Source organism: Agelaius phoeniceus, chromosome 8 (genome assembly GCF_051311805.1).
Source record: "Agelaius phoeniceus isolate bAgePho1 chromosome 8, bAgePho1.hap1, whole genome shotgun sequence".
In the NCBI taxonomy this organism is placed as follows: domain Eukaryota; kingdom Metazoa; phylum Chordata; class Aves; order Passeriformes; family Icteridae; genus Agelaius; species Agelaius phoeniceus.
Window position 1 is genome coordinate 19,955,438 of NC_135272.1, and position 20,941 is coordinate 19,976,378.

The 20,941-nt window shown below is 40.8% G+C and overlaps 1 long non-coding RNA gene across 6 annotated transcripts in view; it reads left to right on the top strand.

Moving 5' to 3' along the window:
- The window catches only part of LOC129123668 (uncharacterized), a 46,340-nt gene extending 26,920 nt beyond the window's left edge, over positions 1–19,420 (top strand). For all 6 annotated transcript variants that reach the window (XR_013183262.1, XR_013183265.1, XR_013183264.1 and 3 more), the window contains 2 exons: positions 1–16,580; positions 17,180–19,420. The exon at positions 1–16,580 is cut by the window's left edge. This is a non-coding gene — a long non-coding RNA (uncharacterized LOC129123668). The remainder of the gene's footprint in view (positions 16,581–17,179) is intronic.
- The last annotated feature ends 1,521 nt before the right edge of the window (positions 19,421–20,941 follow it).

Sequence of the window (20,941 nt, forward strand, 5' to 3'; positions counted from 1 at the left end):
AACACTGGTGGGACAAGCAAGGGAAGCAGAAGGACCAGACAGTGGGAGAGGATGGGAAAGGATGAACAGAAAGGTGCAATGCAAGCAGAAAACCCCTTTGCTGTGCTTCAGGCTTACTCTTGTGCTCAAAGATGTGGGATAAAAAGCAATAGCTTCAGGAAAATCCCTTTCCTGAAGATCAGCAGAGCATGCCAGGAGGGTGCTGCAGCCATTGTCTCTGCAACCAAAGTGAGGAGCAAAGCCACAATCTGATGGGGTTGGGCTGCAGGGGTCAGATTCAAGATCTGGATCACCCTGAGAGTTGGGTCCGATGGGTCCCCAGAACCAGGGAAGGCCCTCAGGCCCTCTCCCCACATGGGGACTCACAACCAGCTGGGACAGGGTACCCTTGGATGCTGGGATGGACACTCCCCACAGAAGCATCACATCAAAGCTGGTCCTTAGCCAAGCAAACGTGGGTGGGCTGTTCCTGGAGTGTTTGGGTCGGTGAACAGCTGGCCCTGGGAATGTGTGGGCTCTGGGACCCCAGCCGTGACCTGAGGAGGGCCCAGGGGGCCAGGATGCTGCCCAGGGACTTGACCCTGAGGAAGGGCAGCTGTGAATCTTGGCAAAAGCCAAGCTGGTCTTGCATAAATTCTCTGGTGGTTCAGGCTGGCAAGGTTAAACATGTCCCTTACCTTGGCTTTGTCACAACTCTGACAGAAGTCCCAGGTGTGGGTCAGAGCTGCCCCTGTACATGGCACTTGCTGGAGCAGGAAGGGTGTGCAGAGATGGAGCCTGCCTCTGTCAGGGCTTGGCCATCATGCTCCCACATAGGTGACTCACTGAGGAGCCCTTTTGGCAGCAGGTGGACACAGCCTCTGTTCCCTCTGAGCCGCTCCATACAGGGGCTGGGCAGGGCAGCCATGCTGGGGCCATGGCTGCTCCCTGGAAGGAGGAGAGAGAGATCAGAGAGGGGAAGAGTGTGGACTGGGAGAAGGGGATAAAACAGGTCCTCGAGGCAGGGGCTGAGGTTGATATGCTGCTGTTGTGAGCTGCATTTCCTGACAGGACTTGCCCCATGCCAAGGGTAGGTCATCTTTCCTTTGACTCAAGAGGGTGTTGGGGGGTGTGTTTGCTAGGCCCAGAAACCAGTCGCTGCTGCACTGGGTCTTTACATGGTCAGTTTGGTATGTTCTGCTGCCCTCTGATCTGCAATTTCTGTTTAATTGTTTACATGAACTCAGGCTCTTGCTGTCTTGGGGGAATTTCACCTAAGTAAGCGCTGGGAAAATTTACCTTTATTCAAATCATAGCACATAATTTTTCACTGTATTACGTTGTTTAGGTCCCTTTTAAAGAAGTTAATAAAGCTGGCAGCACAACTCCATTGACTCTCAGCAGAACATCTCTCTCATTCCTGAGGTCCCTTTCATAACCAGTTATATTAGTACCCTTCGTTAGCATCCTGCTTTTCTCTTCAGCATTGCCACGCAATGTGCTTTCTTTTGTAGTACCTAAAGCTTGTGAGATAACTCAGTTTGCCTCCCAGTGGGGGAGAAGGTATCTGTAATCTGCGTTTCGTGTCTTGGGTCTCTTGAAAGGACTAGAAATCCCAAATGAAGTAACTTGTGGGTTTTCTGTCTTAGAGAATTAGGATGTCTTTGCATTACTGAGCAGGCAAACAGTGAGCAGTGCTTGATCAATAAGAGGCATTGCCAGAGGTCTGCTATAGTCTGCCACTGCTGATGGTAAGTGTTGCTATAGGCTATGGAACTAGGAATATAAAATGTCAAATGACAGTAATAATTCATGCATCCTGGGACATATAAAACCAACAGCATGTCAATAGCTGTGGCATGCTCTGCAGAAAATATGCAGGATTTAGACGTTGCAGGAGTCTGTTTTATTTTAGACCACACTTTCCTTGGTGAAATATAGACTTTCCCTGTTTGTTAAAAGCATTTATTTTCAGTTTCATGTTGCTGCTTCTCTATTAACATTCTAAGAGCCACACAGCTCAAAAGGGGCCCTGAGATTCAAAAAGCAAAATATATGTATTTACTGAAGAAAAACACATAAAATATTTATAAAACAGAGGGTGCAATACTATTTGAGATTCATGGACCATTTCAGCATTCATAAAAGCAAATATGGTTCTAGTATTGGCTTCACCTGGAATCAGACTTTACTAGAGAGGTTACCCAGGAGGGACCTGCCTTAAAATGAAACTTATTACAATCATTAATTTTACATGGAAAATCATTACATTTTACATGGAAAGCAGAATGTCTTGTGAAATAAGTAAGAACTTCTCTAATATTCATCCTCTTTAAAAATACTTCAGGATAATTAATATCACTTTTCTTTTACAAAAAGATATGAAAAGGGTGAATTACTGCATCTGGGAGGGCACAGCAGGCATAAGAAGAAAGATTGTGTGTATCTGATACTTGTTTTCCCCTGTGCCTCTGCTGCTTGGGAACCTAAAAGTGAAGGGTGCTGTTTTACTGGCTAAGGCTCCCACAAAAATTCTTCAGATGAAACTTTAATGAGAGAAGGGTAAAAATATATTTGAGCAGCCCCATTCTTATGCTTTCAGCTGTTTGCTCCTGAGCACCTCAGCTGTGGGTTGTCAGGCCTCAATTTCTGTACATTTGCTTGAAAGTAGAAGGGCAAGACAGAAAAGTTGTGTGTCCCTCATGATTACATGAATATAGGGCTTAATGTACAGGTAATACTTCTAAAAGAATGTAAAATATTAACTGAAAAAAGAAAGAAGGAAAAGCATCACAAAGAAATCCACTACACATTATTTCAATCTCCCCCTGTGAGAGGCTGAGCATTCAAACACATACGAGTTGTCTGCTCTTCCATGTGGCAGCAACCCCTCTGCTTCAGAGTTGCACAGTCCTGGCGCTCAGTTGTCTGCTTGAGAATTTTTTTAAAAGTTATATATTAAAAAAAATGTCTTAAATATAATTTCCATTCTTTGAAGACCATAACGTGATTTTGGGGCAGTGGACTGTACCCATATAGACAGGCACTAATAGATATTTTGGCACATCTTGCTGAAGCTAGCTTGATATGGAGATGATTAAAATAAATAATAAGCAAAATTAATCCTGCTAACTGTCTGAGACCTAAGAAAAGGGATGTCTTTGTTCTGACGAGAACATCTTGGCTCGTTCTGCTCCTTTGGCTTGGTTTGGGGAGGATGTATTTAACAGTCCTCCCATGATACTTGGCAAATATAAAGCTGTCACATTGGATCCTGCTTCTCTTTGTATTAAAAGAATGTCTATGGTGTTTATGTTATGGGAAAAAAGCACTATTTCTACTTATTGTATTTTCATTGTCTCTTTTCTTATGACTGTACTGTTTGCCAGCAGCCGAGGGGCCACTTTGATGCTTGCTTTGATACCATGGTTTATTGTGTTGCACAGTTGAGCCTATGGTTTTCCTTTCAAATCAGAACTGGCATACTGGGTGAAAAAAAAACCAAACCAAAAATAAAGCTTTTCTCTAATTATGGTTATCTCATAAAGTCTGCATTTGTTACAGCTGCTGGGGTGTTGGAAATCAGTGTTTGTAAATACCTATATATTCTGATTTGTTTTCAGCCTCAGAGATGTTTTTGTCTGTCTGTGTTCCTCACCCCTGGCCACTCATGCAAGCAGCCTTCCCTACCTGCACGCCGAGCTGCACTGCCTCGGGAAGATACCAGCCTGTTACCCAGCTTATCTGCATGGTACCAACTTCACCTTGTTCCCTCTTCTCACTCTGAGGGATTAGCATCCAAAGAAAACCAAATTAGTCTGGTATCAATTCAGCCAGGAAAGCGAGTAGCCCAAGCGACCAGAAGGCTCCTGCTGGCAGGACTGAGTGCAGAAGGAGGCTGGCAGGGTGTGCTCTTTGTGTGCTGCCCAGCTCCACCACGCTCTCTCAGAGGCCCACAGGGACACCCTGGGTCCTGCTGTGGGGAACCAGACTCTCCTGTGCCCACAGGAAGCCTCACTTGCTGGCTCCATGCTCCATGTGGCAGTGCCAGTTAGGATGTGTATAATGCCTGCTTGGATGTGTCTGTTGCTTTTCTCCATGTGTCTTGTGGTCATCTGAGAACTGATGAGGAACCATTCTGTTTCCATTTTGCTGATGGAAAAGGAGAGCCTTTGAGAGGCTGAGTGATTTGTCCAGGATTATGCAGCAAATCAATGGGAGAAAAGGGGATCAGGCCATTCTACACAGGAGTGCCTTTAACTGTCCCATGGGCTTTCTAGGGAAAGGCATGCAGGTCCCCAAAGAGGCCTCTTCCAGCAGTGTTCCTCCATTATTTCTGTCAGATTATTGCTGTGAACAGTGGAGAAATGCAAAACATATTATTCATTTCTCCTACTTCTAAAATCAATAGCTATCAAAATACAAATACAATTTCAATCAAAAGGCACTTATTGAGTGCAGATCCTACTAATTAGGTATGATTTCCCAACACTTTCTTAAATTATTTATCCAAGGGATGGGTGAAAGGCGCTTTATATGTCCCAGAGTGAATATTATAAACCTCTTGTCATGATACAGAAAATGTGAAATGTAGTGCAATGCAGTGTGATTTGTAACCTTGATGAACTAATGTAATATCAATAGACATCAATCTGTGCAAAAAAATAAATCTGTCTCATCATAACATCTAACAAGATATGTCAAAAGTCAATAACCTTGTGAAATGGACACGTATCAGTGAAGGTTACAGACTTTGCTGCTAGGAATCAATTAAAAATGTAATACCCACTTGCAATGGAAATTACTACACCATCACCAAAAAGGAGGTTTACATCATGCATGGACATTTGTCATAAGGGCAGCTCCCTTTAGGCTGGCTGTTGGCTCTGTAAGCAATTCCACTGCAATAGATGGCTTTTTAGTTTTTTTTCTCTTATGCTGCTATTGCTTAGTTTAGCCCCATAACCAACATGCAAAAAATATTTATGCCATATCCAGTTAAATATATTTTTAAAACCCATACAGAAAAGAGCCAATGGTTTTGAAGATTTTTGTGTAAAAATTAGAAAGCAGCTCTCCTGTTAAATGAAAGATTTACAATTTTCAGACAATAATGTAGATCAATGTTCTTCAATTTTTAATTATAAGGATTTTTCTCAAGCTTCTTTGGATCTTAATTTTCAAACTTATACTTCCCATCCATACAGCAGATCTTAAGGCTCCACCACACCAACCATGTGTCAAGTGAAATTCTTGATCCCATCATATAGATGTGATACCCACTTACCAAATGCTTTCAAATCAATGATTTAAAAGAAGAGTACGAAATATTATATATGTTTTCTCCTCAATTTTTGAAACCAATTGATAAAATATTCACTTTTTAGGCATTTTACTTTGCCAATGTAATCTGATAATAACTTCAGGGCAAGTGTAACTTTGAGGCCAAAACTAAGGATTTGAATGGGAAGGGAGGTCCTATGGCTTCAGAGACAGCAGTATGTGAGGGGCTGAAGTAAAACTATCAGAGTAATTCAGAGCTTAAATTTTTATCTTGGTGCTTTCTTGTGTAGCCTTAATGGTGACCAGCCCCCAGGAAAGCCATCAGGAGCCTGAGCAAAAAGCTGCAGTGGTCCAAAGTGCCTGTGTGGTTCAGCTGCTGCCGGCAGCCCGCGATCACTCGGCAGCACTTCAGTGCAATTGTGCAACCTGGGATTCAAGGCAGAGCCATAACTCAGAATTTCATGGCATTTTAAAGCACAAGTCAGAATTTTAATGGTATTTCAACCTTCCTTATTAGTTGCACAATAAGTGTCTTTCAGCCAGTGTTCTGCAAATTCCTTCCTGGTGGTCTGCAAAAGACACAGCTTGAAAGTCAGAGCAGTGGAGGTGAATGCTGGGTGTGTGGAAATGGATCTTGAATTGATGGGAGGAATAAGGGATTCTGAAAAAGCACTGCAATAAGATGGCATGGGATAATAAGGGTAGTAGCAAAAAGTTTAAAAAAGCATGCCATGATTAAATTGGATATATAGGATAAATTCAACTTCAGTTATTCAGCTATCCTGCTTGTATTTTTGTTGGTTTTAATTAATGAAAGTTTGTCTGGCAGGTATGAAAGCAAAGTTCAATCTCAGAATGTTTGAATTAGAACTCCCAGCTCCATCAAGTGAAACAGGCAATGCTACATTTAATGTTTTGCATTTTCTCATTCTGTTTAAATGTGAATGAGTATCTGGAAGGAATATCCAACATTGCAGATACTGTTTAGTGATATATTCTTCTTATCTTCTTTTCTTCTGTCTAATGCCTTTCATACATGCTTAAAAACTGTGTGATTGTATCTCTGATTGTGTATTAGTGACTGCAAAGGTTACCTAAATTGAGACAATGGACTAATTTTTTTTTAAATGCAGGGTAGAAGCACATCTGTTTCAAACAGATTTTTGAAATGCCTTTTGTGAGTTCAAATCACATACAGTAATGACCACTTAAGTGAGCTCCTACACACACAACAAGTCATTTGCAACAGTGCTAACAAATGTATCTATAAAATGTCACTTGCATTTTGGTGTTCTGAAATAGGCTCATCCTCTCCATTGCCCTGGAAAATTCAGCCCTCTGTTATGTAGAGGATACTAAAGAAAAGCATGTGTTCTACCTCATGGAGGATGTGTTAGCTACTGTATAACTGTACTTGATAGATATTTTGTATTTTGCTTGGGTCTCCCTTTGAGAGAGGCATAAAATTTTTTTGAGTTGTAACTAACACTGTTTTCTAGCCATGAATTGTTATAATTATATAAGATTATGAATATAATTGAGGTAATAAAACCAAAGCAAACAGTCTAGATTATATCTCTGGATTGTATTCATAGGTCAGAAGTGTGGTTTTGCTGAATATCACATTGATTTCAGAAGAGTATAGTTTGGAAATGATCACATCAGCTGAGGGGCTATACCTTACCTATGAACCTACATCAAATAGCTCACTTAGCCTTTTTCCACAGATGTCCTTTCCAAAGATAAAGGTGTGTACAGCCTGCAGGTATCTACAGTGGGCAAACTGAAAGTAAACAAATAGAAATGTGTTCATTCAACAAATTTCTACTGTAAATGATTTTGCCTTAAACTGTGGAAGGATCAAAGAAAAGCTTTGCAGAACAGCTTCTCCATCATGGAGCTGGATTGCAGCAGTGCTGCCTGCCTCTGCTGAGATGCAATCTGTCCTGCACTTGTCCTGTGAAGCAGGAAAGTGCTATTATATTTAATTTTCAGAGAGAGAGCTAAGACATGGACAGAAACCACGGGACTTTTCTGCACACCTAAGGGAACTCTGCAGAAGCTGAGGAGCTGAAGAAAGCTGTGTGGAGGCCACGGCTAATAACCTAAACCATTAGACCATTCTCACAAAATCTATGTTGCCAAATCTGCTGCCACTGAAATCTGAAATCAAACATTAGCAGCCAAGAACATCATGCTAATTAATTGCCTCAGGAGGACACAATTTCCAAGATCTAATGAAAGATGGAATCCAGCTTCCATATGTCCCATTTGATAACCCAAGAAAACAGGCACACATTTTTCAAAGAAACAGTGACAAATGTCCAAGTACTTGTCTCTCAGCTGACTAAAACTAATCACCAGGTCCAGGGATAGAAATGGCTGCTCATCAGCACCTAGCCTGAAAAGCCAGCCCAGGATGTCGCTGACAAACCATTTTCCTTCAGAATGTTGAAGGCAGCTTCAGAAGGTGACAGCTGAGCACCAGAGCCCCTCTGTTCTGCCCACAGAGCAGCATTACTCCTGCCTTGCATGCAGCTGCCTTGTCATGGTGCTGGTTTATTTTAAAAAATAATAATTAGGGACAAAAAAAGTTAGCATGTCACATTCTTGACGAAATAGTGAGGAGAAGGCAGAGGTATCAGTACTCAGAGATATGTGCCAGGGCTGCCTTGCACTGCTATAAACTTGTCCTTGCTTGAACTTGCCATTCCTATAGATGGGATGTTTGTGCCAGAGTGGCAGTGGTGCACAGCCCAAGGGAAACAGTGAGGGCTGGAGAGCCTCTGCCCTCCCAGAGAGGCAGGCCTGCCTGGCTGGGGAAGCAGAGCCCCACTGGGATTGTCCTAGCTCTGCGTGGCTCTGAGGCATACAGAATCGTTCAGCCGGCTTAAAGACATAATGTTTCCTTTAAATATTTATTGTTTGAAGGATCCTGACATGCATGAGAAGGTCTGTAGTATGTAAAGACCACATGCTGTTGTGGCTGCACTCACAGTCTGCCACGTTTCAGGGGATGCAGGAGTCATCTCTGTGCACCCTGCTCCCACTCCTGCTTTGCTGGTGTGAGGTTTTTCACACAATTCCCAGGTTTGTTTGGATAGAGTTGAATGATCAGCTTGTTGTAGCAGACCTGACCATGAGGCATGAACATCTTTTGCTTGCCACAGCAACAGCCCCAGCCTGAGGGCCATGCTCAGAGGATGGTCGGGAATGTCTCGGTGCCCAGCGAGCAGCCTGGGAGGGGGCACAGCTATAGAGCAGGGCTGTGACAGGCCTTGGTGTCTAATCCAGGGTTTCTGAGTGACCCCTTATCCACACAAACAACATTAGTATTTTCTAAGGGGTCAATTCTTGGAAGCATACAACATTTTCACTTTCCTCTTTCACCTTTTACATATAATTAATGTGAAACTTCTAATCTAAAAAGAGTATCTTGACACCCTGTTTAGTAAAAATGGTTATGAGGAAAGCAGGTACAAATTGCACAGCAAATTTTCACTCTAAATATTGAAGAAAATATATTTTATTCTGTCTATCCTGAGGAGATTAAAGAAAAAAAATAAGAAGGTCAAGGTAAGTAATTGTAGCACACCATCTATTGTGTATTTCCTCAAGATTACTCCGGTTGTACAGAATAATGGCATTTCTGAACTTCAGTAACTTCCACCACACAAAGGCACAGCATTTTGACAGGACTCAGTAAATCATTTAAAATCATAAGGGCCATTATGCAGACTGTGTGATAAAGTTAGAGACAGGGTATTTTTCTGCAACTGGTCTTCAATTTCCCTCTAGATTTTAGGTGACATAAAGCTCAAAAGGAGCTCCTAGTGCTACTCTCCCAGAGATGAGATCAACACTTATGAGGACATGTTTTGATGACACAGCTCAGAAAATTGAAGGGATTATTATTATGGAAGGACCAAGGTGATAAGTACTGTGTTATATATGAATAACTGTCAGTCAGACAAGCCAAGAAAGGTCATAATCCATTATATTAATGTCATAAATGTTATCATAAACTGACATCAGGATGGTAAACTGGGATTCTTGCACTTTTTAAAGTGCTGCTGTTCTTAAATGACACTGTCCTGGAAAGACATGTTGATATTAATTTTTCTCTCAAAATAAAAGACTTTAAAGATTTTCAGCAAAACAGAAGTAGTATTTTACATATTTGTTTGGGGTGTTTAAACTTTTTTTTAAAAGAAACTGACTGAATTATCACAACAGTATCCAAGATACCATGAACAGATGGGAGAGGAGAGACCCAATCATTTCTGAATGTTTACTGTCCCCCTTTGCTTAATCTGAACTGTAACTTTCACACTTCACTAAGACACCTTCTGGGGGCCACTCTAGCTGAGGATAAGAGAAGCAGAAAGGCAGAGGTGGAAGCTCCTGGCCTGGCTGCTGACTGCCCCAAGTCAGAACTGCACTTCTCTGTAATTCACTCCCTTGACATTAGTATTTTTCCCATATCAGATATGAACTGTGATGATACTCAGGAATGTATGACAGTGAAAAAGACAGTTTTATGTCTTTTGTGTTGCTGAGCATTTTGATGCCCACAGAGAGCAGGCAGCTCAGTGGATGTTACCAGTGCATGGCTCCTCTGCCATCCTCCTTACCCTGGGCTCCCAGAGGAGGATCCCCAGGGATTCAAATGAGACTTTGTTCTTGCCAGCACCACAGAGTGCTCCATCCATTGCTGACCAGTTACGAGCCAGCAGTAAATTACTGTCACTTCTGTAAAGCTGCTCCCAGCACAGGCTCCCAGGTGAGAGTAAGGGAGGTGAACTCTGAGCCCATGCAAAACCAAATCCTTGTGTCCACACTCAGTAACATTGCAAATTCTACAAACAAACTGTGTAATGCTGAAATGTGGGTGCATCAGGGGTGAAACAACTGGACCACTCATTTCCAGCTTTGGGGAGAACGCCATGGTAAACTCCAGAAATGCAAGAGGAATTTAAGGTGAGTTTTCACATCCCACACAGAAGCCAAAAGAGAAAAGCAGGGTAAGTACTTCTGGAAGGTGTCATGCTGTATTTAATGACCACATCAGATCAGAGCCATGGTTTTCTGTCAGAAGTTAGAATGCAAGATGTCCAGCAGCCTCCTGCAGATGTATGGCTGTGGTGCCACTGTCGTGGGCAGGAGGCAGCCCTGGTGAGGCACTGCAGCACTTCCTGCAGGAGCTGGCTGTCTGCAGTAGGCATCCACTGGTGGAGGGTGCCTTGCAAAAATCACCCATCTAGTCCAGCTTGTACAATCCACAAATAAGCCATGTTTGTACCATGCAGGTAAAATGTTCAGGGTGAAACCAATGTGGGCTAACTTGAATTGTATAAATAACTGCAAATGATTACTTCAAATGAGAGCATAATGTCTGGAACCATAGGCAGGAAAATACATTTACAGACTATCAAATTATCTTGGGATAATAGTGCAATGCTTTTCACTGCTGTACTTTGTGTTCTTGTAGCTGAGCAAAGAATACTACTGCTGAAAAAGGCTCTGAATGTCAAAGAGAAGAGATTTCATAAGTAGAGTGCTTCCACATAAGAGACTGCCATTTCTGTTATTTTAGGGGAACATTAGAAAACCCCCAGCAAACAAAAAAGTTATTTTTTATGACTTGGAACTACACAGAATAACATCTGATGATAAACAAACCTTTAGAAAATTTGTCTACTTTATAATATAACCTGCAAAGTGCTTCCTTGTTCATATGAGGTTACTTATCCCTGTGATTGCAACAAAATGCTTTTGATCAAATGTGTTTTCAGAACTGGCACAACCAAATCAAGTAGCTAAGCTGTTATATCAGTTTACATGCACAAGTGCTGTTTGAGTATAGAATTTTTGGAGCACATTTTTAGAGAAAACAGAGTGCCCTTTGAAATCTTGGAACTAAAGCTGTATAAATGCCCTAATGCTGTTTATGATGTCTGTGGAAATACATGACACTCAAAGTGTTCTTAGGATGCTCCAAAGTATATCAAAGAGCATTAACTTCAGCACAGCTGGGAATGTCCCCAGCTTCACTTATGAATGCATGTTTCTTATATCCTGTATATTAACTACAGCTACATACAAGGCCACACTTAATATAGCCCTGCTCATTGAGAATAATCCACATAGTAAGCCTGTTAGGTAAGGTTTAGCATCTACATTTTTCTGCTCACATCTGCTTGCCTGACATATATAATCTGCCTGGATGTCACAGTTTACATCCTATTTTCATTGGACGATAATGAAACTTGATCAGTGTCTTCATCTCCTTCTCTGTCGCTCCAAGAAATATTTCTGCTTGTCAGCTCCCCCTTACCAGGACTCTCTGGAGTGACCCTTAGCCAGGTCCTTTATTAAAGGGTAGTGCATGCAAGGCTTGAAGGCAACTGTGCCATTTATCATTGTGCAAACTGTGTGCAGAAAGTGCTACTTACAAGACAGTAAGGAAATAAAAAGTGATATAGCAATTTCCTAACCTGAATTTTCTCTACTTCCTTTTCTCTCACAAAGGTCTGGCATATCACTATTTTAGTAGCAATAAGTCAGTATTTGCTTTCTGAAGACTTATGTTTCTGCTGAAGTCTTATGAAACTGAACTGTAGGCACCTCAGTAATTTTAGAACAGCTTAGTCTGAGAGGTAAATTAAAATTAGGGAAAATTAGACCATTTTTAATGAGATGGTTATTACACTGAATAATGATGATTATTGCTTCTGCTTAATAAAACTGTCAGCCAGTGCAAAATATATATTAAGGGAAATTACATTACATTCTATTTCTATCAAGTCAGAAATTTGGTGTGTTGCTATCCCAAAAACCATGGAAATAATGAAATGTTAGACAGGGCTTCCTTTTCCAAATAGGATCAAACATGGAGCTTTCAGAAGCAGCCCTTTAAAGCCCTGATGTAAAGCCTATTAAATCTAATGTTTGTGAAGATTTCTGCTGACTTCTGTGCCATGCAGATCAGGACTTGACTGAAATGAGCAGTGTTCCCCCTGTTGTCTCTACTAAATACCTAGACAACACCACATGGTGAATGCACACCATGCTCAATGCTTGTTGGCACACCTGCTTTTCTCTTCTGATTTACCTGGCAAATTAGGAGATGGACTGCATAGGGTGGGTGAGACACACTGTTATTCCCAAGGTGAAAACAATATTACAAGGAATATTACCTATTATCTGTTATAATAGATGTAAAAATTAAATCCTGCTGTGGAAACCTTGGTGTGGAAGCTCCAGACACTTAGAGGAGAGGCACCTCCCCAAAAGCCTGTCCAGAGACATAAATGACCAGGAAATTTGAGTGCTCAGCATTTTTTGTTCAAATGTAGGCCCACTGTCAAAGCCTGCCTTCAGCAAGAGCTGCTGTCCTGAGGAATGAGAGCTGGGGTGGCTCTCTCCTCTGTGCTGGGAGTCTACAGGACAGTAAACTGCCAAATGGACAAAGAAAGGAGGTGGGAAGTGAAGAGTGCATTCCTACTACCAGCCCTTCCCTGTGTAGGGTTCAATCTAAAAGGATATGTTTTTGTGGAATAATTTTATATAAATTAAGGCACGTTTTTCTTACAGAAAGGTGTTTATTGCAGCTGCAGTAAATTTTACAGATTCTGAGAGAGATCAAATAAGCAGCAAAAACTGCATGACTCAATTCATGCCTATACCAACTGAACCAGTGAACCAGGGCACAGAGGTGAGCAAGTCTTTCTATGGTGCATGTTAAAAACTGGACAAACAGAGATTTACCATATAATTTTATTTTTTGAGAGCACTATTCCTCATACAAAGAGCAATGTATTATCTTAAATGAGGATAACATGATTAGTAAGTCACAGCACATGTGTTTCTCAGGTTTTCATACTTTGAAACGTTTTCAAAACAACAAGATTTCTCATTTTATGAAGCCCATTTTGTAAAGTTCCATAAAACAGGTTCAACAGTCACAATTTCATTAGCATGATATTGTTGCCATGGTAATGTGGTACCAATTCAATGGATGGGCTTTTCATCCTGGGCTTATAGAATTGCTCTTCCTGTCAAAAATACATCTATATGGAAACAGCAAACAGACCTTACCACTGGAGTACGAGCACAAAATATCACATGCTAATTTGGCTAGGAATGCATCATATTACTGGCAGCAGACCCAGAAATCATCAGAAACATAGTAGAAGTTGCTAAGCACCATACACAATAGCAAAGTCACACTTCAAAATTAGGAAAGTTACACACATTCATTGATGCAGTATCTGAATGTATTATTGCAAAAGCCCTTGGTTCTACTGTGTTCATTCTCTGAAACCCTGTTAGGAGGGCACAGTGCAACTGGGAATAATGGAGGAAACAAAAGCAGTAACATACTAAAGAATAAAATGTGAGCTAAAGGTGTGTTGGCCCTTCTCCCATCTGGGTGTTCTGCAGCATGTTCTGGGCTAATTGCTGCCAAATGCAACACCTTGTTTCTCTGGTCTGTAAAACTGGGATAATGCCCCCTCTGCCCTTGTGCAGTGTACCTGGTGTATACCAGAGAGTGAGTGATGGCTGGTATTGCTAAACACTCTCATTAAGTAAAGTAGAAATGCTTTTAACAGCTCTGGGAACATGCACTGCACAGATCAACAATTTGAGAAATATCACTGGGAGGACCTGGACCCACCCAGGGAAATGCAGAAGAGATGACAGACTGAGCAGGTAACAGTACATATGAACTTATGGAGGAAGGATACTACATCATTAAAAAATCATGACACTTTGTAGGTTTTTAAAAATAAATATTGCAGGCTGCAGGAGAAGTATCCACAGCAATCTGAGCAAGGAATACAATATAAGAAATAGTACAATATAAGGCAACAGCGGGGTGGCTTGTTTATAATATGTTAAAACACTTTCTTGTGTATTTGCACTGGTTTTTATGATTATTTCTTATTTACATAGGAAAAGTCTTTTACCATCCTGACACATGATGTTCAGTCTATCATTCCTTAGTTTAATCATGTTGTGTCCTTTGTAGCAGCAAGGGAAATTACAGACAGGATAGTATTCCGTATAATCAAAGATGTGTTCCACTTTACATGATAAGTTTTGTCTGATTTACAAAAGCAGTATCTTCTCCAGCTGAGTAAGGAAAGAGAGACCTTAACTTGCAGATAAAAAAACTCAGAGAATAGGCTTCTCCTCCATTAGGATCCTATTGTTCACACACAAAAAGATAACTGTTGTCACCACTATTATCTATTTATTTACTTTTACCATGATATAGCCACAGGACCCAACTGAGGCCGGGACCTACTTGGCTAAGCACAGCAAAACCCCACAGAGTGCTGCAGTCTCTCCTTCAGACAATTTATAAGCCACAGGAGAGGAAAGAAAGAGAGAGGGAGAGAGAGCTCAAGTAACTAACTCTCTAGGTCAGAGGAGAAGTCAGTGGCAGAAGCAGCATGGATCTCCAGGCCCTGAACCCTCCATTGGGAGGCCTGTCCTGGTGGGTGAAGGATATATTTGGAGATATCCTCCACCAGATTCTGAGGATTCACATCTAACTCATACACAGAGCCATGCTTTACCCCCTCATTTCAATGGCTGCATCTGTGCTGCTGAGCAGGGGCAGCCTGAGGCAAAGCTTGAAGTCAGCTGTGAAGCCCACCCCTATTACCTATTAAACACCTTCAGGCTGGCTCCAGGACAACCCTGTTAATCCTCTCAGGGACAAAGGCTCAGGAATACCCTATGTTTTTTGAGCATGTTCAAGGGCACCAGGGTCAGGGTATCTGCCAGAGAAATATTAATGGGTTTCAACACCACAACTGAGGCAATAGGGATCAGGCTTTCTTCCTTTGGAGAAGGGACTTCCAAATCCAAGCTTGAACAGATGGAGGGAGGGGGAAAAAGACAGGAGATTTTGGTCACAAGAACAAGAAGTCAGTTTACATCAGAATTTGAAAGCTTTGATCAGATATGATGTCTTAGATTAGGAAAGCATTAGCTTTGAGTTTTTCTTGCTTTCTCCTCTCTCTCTCTCTCAAATCCATATAAAGTAAAACCATTAGACTCTCAGTGAAGAGAGACATTCATCTTCTGCTCGGTAAATACCTCCTTGTGCTGTGTGGTGCCTGCTGACTTTACTGCTGTTGCAGCCTTTTAAAATGCTTCCAGGGAATCTCATTCCATTTTAACTTTAATTTTTTTTTATTAAGGAATCCGCAGAGAGTTTATAATAATCCCAGTTTAACTTTTTAATAAAAACTGCAAATAATATGCTAGCATAGATTTGATCTCATATACATATCTGATAAAAATTCGGATCTGTAGTAAAATTTGTTAGCCAGGAGTCTGTTGTCATCATATTAATGAATATAAAAGCTGGCGGCTCCAAAATGGCAATATTACAGTAAGCCTACTTTTTTTATAATGGTTTTGCATTGTGCATTCAGTATTGATGAAGATTAAGATTTAGCATGCAGAAGTAATATCCATTATGATGGGATTGTCCACAGTGAATTGAGTAGGACATTTGCTTAATTAAAAGTATTTATCTTAGATGATTTAAGACATATGTCCTACTACTGAACTGATGATGTAAATTAGTTTCTTATAATCAGTTCACCACTGATGACTCCTTATACTAAATAGAAGAAGAAGAAAGTAAGAGAAGAGTCAGAGGAAAATAATAGATGCCACTGCCAGAGAATTTAAAAGAACTTTAGAAATAATGTTTAGCTAACCCTATGCTATGAGCAGGAAATATACATAATCACACCCCTAATGCAGAGATCTCATAGAGCCCTAAAAGGCTGCACTTCAAGCAGAAAGTTTGGAGATGAAGACATGAACACATACCCAGATTCCCACTCCCACCCACTGTAGCTGTGCCTCAGAGGTGTTTGGAGGGCAGAGCCTGGGGATAGGAGGTGGCACAGAGCCCGTGGTGGGTGAGCCCTGTGACACGGTGTGGGCATTCCCTGGCTTTGGGCACGGGCTGGGAGCTGAACTGCTGGGGCTGGCAAACTGGGGCAGAAGGGAGGGCAGGAACCAGTGGGATCTCCGCCTCAGGGTGGTTTTAAGTGTGTTTATAAAGGCATACTGAGTGGTTTAATCTCTTATACAAATATATTTTAAGGGAGAACCCCAATGGGTGGAATGCTTCAACCTCTCTCAATTTTACAGTCCTACAGCCCAAGTTTCCTGGACTAGTCCACCTTCCTTCCTGCCTCACCAAATGACTCATGGAAAGCTGTTGATCTTCAGTCTGTGGAGACAATCTAACATCAGCAACTTTCTGGGGGTGCAGCTACAAGGTAGGGCCACATCCAACTCCTTCGAGCCCTCCCATCAGCTCAGGTGTGCTAGTGACATGAAGAGCTCATGACTCCACTGCAGAGACCTACTTGTTTGCTTCCTGGAAACCCTGCAAAGCTGCCCCTGAGACAACTGGGCCTTCCATCAGCCAGACACACAAATCACTCACTAAATAGTTTTGGCTGGGGTTGTTGGACAAAATCTTCATAGACAGAGCCAAGAGGACGGGCAAGAAATATTTATGTTCTCTGTGCCACATGTTGTTTTTTCATAATTTCTTCTTTTCTCCTTTTCACACTCCAGGCATTTTTTCTTTCTACATAGGCTAATAGGAAGAAATACTGTGGCTTACTCCAGTCATTTAATTTAAGTAATTTGTTTTAATTCTAATGATGAGCATTCAAATAGCAAGTGACATTTGTTGATATATGTTACTCTTCTGAAACACTAGAAAAAATATCTGACCTATTCTCTGCTAATGCCTAGATGACATTTTAGGGACAGGAGCCACCCTGGGAAGGGCATGTGCAGGATGGGAGCTGTCAGTGGAGTGCATGGCCATGAATTTGGTTTTGATCTGTTCCCTGTGATTTTCCAGGTGAGCCTCGGACTCTGCCTATGGTCTGTGCTCCCAGATGACAGCCCCACGATGGCAGATGGAGGGACATCCCAGGCACTGCACGGGGCCTTTGCTGCTCCCAGAGCTGCCACATGCCATGGGACCCCAGCTGCTGGATGCCTGACCCAGCTCGACTGCTGCTGGAGATGTGCTGGGGCTGGCTCAGCCCTGCTTGCTGCTGCCTGTCTGCCTTATTCTTCTGAGTTATGCCCCAGCCCACTCCTGTCCTGTTGTGCTGCTGCCTCCAGGCTGTATTGAGTTTTCAATTATCACAATATACAGTGCAGATGCTATGCAAAACAGCCAGTGAGGCTGAGCACGCTGAACTCAGGAGAAACACAGTTAAATAAAAGTATTGCTATAATACCAGGAGGCTGATTGGAACCACAAGATACCAGTGTCATATCCTGTGGCTTTTATGTTGGTAGATGTAGATTTCAGCCATTAGAGTCTAGCTATCCAACAGATAGCAACTAGAGGAAACGGATCTGGGTACCTTCAGTTGTGAGTAAGTGAACCACATTTGCCAATAAATGCAGAACCTGGTAAACTGCAGAAGAAAGAAAACATTTGAGATACCTACAAATATATCCAGACATTTACTGTGGGGTAGCATCTAACTGTGTGCAACTTAAACTCCCTGAACACAAAATACACTTAAAGTGGTGCATCAAGAGAGCTCTGACTTCAGAGAAACAACGTGTGGTTACTTGTCAACCCCAAATTCAGGCAAGGAAATAGCCAACAAGTGTAGGTCTCAACTCCTCTATTTGTACATGCAGTAACAAGCTCCCAGATGATAATGATATTGTGATATCTATGTGGGGGTAAAAGACTATGACGAAAGAGGAAGAAATAAGCAATAAATACAATAATGTCAAACTTTCCTGTTATTAACTTCTAGAAAAGCCCAACAGCTGGAATTTTAAAATGTTTTACATAGACAAATGTAAAGAGAACAACACATCGAGTGTGGTTTTTTCCAAAGGAAAATGAAATAGGCATACAGAGAAAATTATTATATTTAGTACTCTCAGGGCAAATTCTAGTTAAGGACTATGAAATAATTTGAAAATATTAATGATTTAGCCTCACAGCTAGCTTTTAGGGAGATAATAATGATAATTATTACTATAAATAAATAGTATTATTATCATTTTTATTCAGAAGAATGGAATATTGATGCATAGAGAATTCCGTATTTGTCCAAAATACAGAATATATTTGTCTGTGTTTTACTACTATAACCATCCCTCTCAAGAACTATTGTATATATTAGGATTATCCTTTTCCAAATACTCTTTGATATACTATTCAGTTTATCAGTTCTAAAAACCAACCAACCAAGTTTCCTTGTGAAACAGTGCCAGTCAACATCTCCATTTGCATGTGAATTCTCTAGCAGCAACAGTCTTGGTTAAAAAAAAAAAAAGATGAAGAAGAGAAAAGGAATCATGAAAATCAGTACAAAAAAATCTGTCAAGGCCCCATCTGTGACTGGGTATCAGAATATCACCAAGAAGCTCTGAGGAACAAAGTTCATTCCAAGTCTAACACATAGAGCATTTTGGTCGATGAAATTAATTCAGGCAGGGAGAAATGAGAGTGCATATCGTGAAAAACTCTGTTCCTCCACTGAGGATCAAAGAAAAGAAGCATCACTGTGTGTGGTCTTGGGTTTGGTGCACAAAGCCATGCTTAAACACTACAATAATCAGTGTGCTCATGTCTTTTTTTGATAGCCAGCTGCTCCTCTGAGGAGTGCCAGGGAATGAGGGACCTCTGGTCCTGGCAAGATGAGGACTCCGATTACACGTGATTGCTGCAAAAAGCAAGATTTACAGCCAGCTACCTGAAGCAGTATGGAAACAGAATTATAGTCTCCACCCTGGCCTTGAAAATCCCTCTACAAACATGTTTATTTCCTTCTGAATGGGAATATATAAAGGCTGGGGACACTTATTTGTAGGCTATTTTTATATCTCCTCTTCAGGATCTGAATCTCGCATATTAATGAACTACAGGAAACAGGAAAACCAAACATTAACACCATTCTAATGCAGCATACTATTTTTCTTTCCCTTTTTTAAACTGTTAGAGTATGCAAATGTTCAGTTAACTGGTCCTCATGTTTTCTCTTTATTGAATTGCTTTCACTATGGCAAATAAATATTCATAAAGAAATGTGGACAATAAATCATTTCAAATAGTTCAAAGCCATTTTCTTTCTAGACTGCATATATTTTCAGCTGTAACTCGCCTTTAATATTTCATTCAAAAGACAGACTTGTAGAAGGACAATAGAGATAATGTGTCAAGTAGTAATTAAAACAGGGAGTAATGATTAAAACCATTTTGATCTACATTGTGCTCTGCCAGATTCATAATTTCCTGTGTTTGTTAGGATGACATTCTACTTGCTTTATACAGAAACTCAAAATAAACTTCTGTTTGAAGACATTGCTGAAAACACAAGATTTCAACCCCGAGCTTGTGGGTTTAGGTGTATCTTCTTTACCATGCTAGCAAGATAAACTCAGGCAGGCACTGTCTTTCCTGCTAATATTGTGACTTCTCTGGGAAGCAGATCCAGGTGCAGAGCAGAAGACATGGAAGGACCATCCCAGTGTGTACAGGTAAATGTCACCTGTCTCACCATTTAGATTTAAGCTAAGAGCTTCAAAAGAAATGGAATTTAAAGATCTGGTTAACTTATACATTTGGTTCAAATTCAAGTAATGATTACGCTCCTTGTCTCATTGTATGTTTTGGCTGTTAATACACATATTTGGCCCAAACTCATTATCTTTCCTGATATGTTGCTGACTTTAGACCCTGATTCAACAGAGCACTTACATACAGACTTAAATAAATTGATTTAGGATAGCATCCCTATTTGTGTTTAATCTTGGGCAGACATTCAACTTTCAAATCAATGGGACTTATGAAGAGCCCTGACCTTTGGGTCTAAATATTTGCCAAATCAGTGCATTGATAGAAATATATTGGAAAAGATACATGTCTAATAAGAATTTTAGTCCCTACTTTCATGGGTAAATACCCATAGATAACACATTATTCTGCTCAAGAAATCCATTTTATAGAATTTATCAGAAAGCCTTAAGTCATGTTCTCTGTTTATGTCAAAAATACCAGATGAACAGTGTCAGTCCTTGATAGTGTATCTGTAATATTCTTCAAATAAATAAATAAAAGTCAGGAAAAGTGCTGACACAAAAGGGCACTCATAATTATTTACCAATACCTTCTCAATTGCCTAGCATGTGGCAATTCTGTGGAGAGCAGAAAGGTGGAATGTCCCACAAACTTGAAGAAAATTGCATATGAAATACCATGGGAAACTCTTCCCTAAAACCAGCATTTATAACAGTCATTTATATACACATGGAATTTTGAGAGATCACATATTTTTATTAGAGAATGAGGGCAGCCAGGGTAAACCCATGGATGTTTCTAGTATCACAATGTAGAGGTTTTACAAGTGCACCTATAGCCAAATCTATGAGATTAAAAGAAGCAGATGCTAAAATAATTGATGCTATGAGTCTCTGAAATAAAATTATCTTCTTGCTGTTCTTAGAATATTCACACTTTAGTTTTCTTTATTATGTTATTAAGAAGGCAAACAGAGGCTGTCAAACATTGTTTATAGACTGGAAACAGATATAAAAGGGGAAGTAGATTACAACAGGTCCCATCATATAATGTAATTTGAAGAGT